Source organism: Micropterus dolomieu, unplaced genomic scaffold (assembly GCF_021292245.1).
Source record: "Micropterus dolomieu isolate WLL.071019.BEF.003 ecotype Adirondacks unplaced genomic scaffold, ASM2129224v1 scaffold_156, whole genome shotgun sequence".
NCBI classification, from domain to species: Eukaryota; Metazoa; Chordata; class Actinopteri; order Centrarchiformes; family Centrarchidae; genus Micropterus; species Micropterus dolomieu.
In genome coordinates this window covers 2,017-4,541 of record NW_025744149.1, presented here as the reverse complement: position 1 = coordinate 4,541, position 2,525 = coordinate 2,017, and positions in this window count along the sequence as shown.

The following is a 2,525-nucleotide window of genomic DNA, read 5'->3' as shown; positions in this document are numbered from 1 at the left end:
CACTACTACGCAGACGATACACAACTCTACCTATCCTTCCCGACTGTCTCTCGGACATATCTGCATGTATGAAGGCTTGCCACCTCCAACTAAGGTCTCTAAGACAGAACTCTTGGGGCCCGATTTACTAACATCCCGAATAAAGAGTACTAAATTGCGTGTGCATTCTAAAATATTGCACACCTGGAAAAACTGCTTTGGAAAACCTCAGCAGAAACAGCTACAGTATGCTGGAATGACCCAGACGCGAGGAAATGCCTGCAGATCGTGCTTCATCCAGCCAGAGGGAACAATCACCAACCACATTGCCAAAACTAACTGAAAATTTAAAAAAGATTCTATTCATATAGTTCATTGAATAAATAAAATAAAATAATTGTCTGATGTTAATTTCTCTACATTTTCTTTCATTACAGCTGTGTCTCCTTCTGGTAACAATAACAGAAGCCATCTCTCCGCAACGGTTTGCACCTTCCATTCAAGCGTATTAAATCCAGAGGCTGTTGCACTCACATGAAATTGTGTTTAGGCTTGGTAGATCACATTGCGTGTAGTAAATAAATGTATTTGCATGTTACGCCCCAAATTGCATATTCATTAAGGCAAAAGTACTAAATGAACAACAGGTGCTATCTTGCGCTTTTGAAAGACGTCACTCTGCTTGCAACGTGTGCAAACTTTGCACACGTTTTTACTCACGCAAACCTTTAGTAAATCAGGCCCTAGGTCATTCCAGCCAAGCAATCTACCCAACATAACTAGAAACTACAAATTGACCCTTCAACCATCACTCCAACCAACTGGTTATCTCTCGCCTCAACTGTTGCAGTGACTGCCTCATAGGTCTTCCAGCTTGTGCGGTGAAACCCCTACAAATGTTTCAAAACACAGCAAAAGGATCATGTCCCTCCTTGTGACCTCCGCTGTCTCCCCATGGCCTCCAGAATCAAATTCATGTCACTGATGCTGCATACAGGGTGACTACTGAGTCTGCACCCATCTATCTGAACTCCATAATATAAGCCTACGTTCCTTTTCGGCTGCTACGCTCCTCCAACAAACCTACAATTAACACTTTTATTTTATAACCTAATCCCTAACCTCTAACATGCACTTCCTGTGCTCTTCTTCTTCTACCCTCTTACAATTCTCTTGTATTTGTCCCACTTTTTTTGTTAACTCTTACTTCCTCCCCTACGTATTTACCCCATTGATGCCATACATGCTGTGAGCTCTTACTAGTTTTTAGTGCTGCTCTTACTAGTATGTATTGTCAGTTGTAGATCTCGTGCTGTATTGGTGCTTTGTTGATGCTTGTATGTTGTTCCTCAAATGTAAGTCGCTTTGGATAAAAGCATATGCCAAATGAGTAAATGTAAATACATTGGTTGAATTGGATCAGGTCAGTTGTTGTTTGTGTTGAACAGAATATGGACATCATGCTAATCCTGTCCTGGGCTCATCAAATCGTGGTTTTGTTGTTGGTCTACACAAAACTAGATCTTCTTTGTCTTTAACCCGATGAAGCACTTAGGCATTAGCATCCTGATGGCCATCCTCAGGTCACCAGCAATAGCCCAGCTATTTGTATGGATACGCCTTCACACCTTTAGAGACCAGACCAAGTTGCCCCAGTCAGTACCCCTCCTCCATGCATTTACACGGTGTATTCATCTCCAACCACTGTGACAACAACCTGAATTGTTTGTGCGAGATTGCAGATACTGGCAGAATATAGAGACTATGAGGGAGCTGAGCACAAAACTCTCCAACAGCAGATACAATCAAAACAAAGTGGCATCATGTCAAGTCTTTCATTTCTCCATTCAAAGCTCCCTAGAGAGAGCAATACATTCATGTCCTGTGAGATTCAGAGATGAACAAGTAACTTATTACTTACAATAATAATTCATTTCAATTCAATTTTATTTATATAGTGCCAAATCACAACAACAGTTATCTCACAGCGCTTTTCATAAAAGAGCAGGTCTAGACCGTACAATTATACTAATACTAATATAGTTTCATTATATTTTATTATTTTTTTATTATTGGAGTTTCATCATCTTTACAGCAGTGATTAATGGATCTGTCTTTCATGTATTAATGGCTAATAATTAATATTGTAATCAATAAAACGTTTGATTAAACTTAATTACAGGACAACTCAACAATGTTGAAAACTAACTAGGGAGTGTTAAAATACTAAAAACGTGTTTGTTTTAAATTGTTTCTTTTATGTTTTACTGTTCAGTTTAAACTGCACTAGTGTTGATCTGTGATCTACAGGGTGGTCTGAATCTGAAAGCCTGAGCTCGATTGCTTCTGTCTCCACCCACATGGCTGCTGAATAAAATCCCTGGTTTTCCTCATTAGACTGAAGTTCTCTCTGAGGAAACTTCACCTCCTCACTCTCCTGATTGTTTCTCCAGGTGTTTCAGGTAAGTTGTGGATCTTAAACAGAGTTAACGTGGCTGGAAGAACTTGCTGAGTGTAAAAACAATGTTCCTGTCATATTTAGAGGA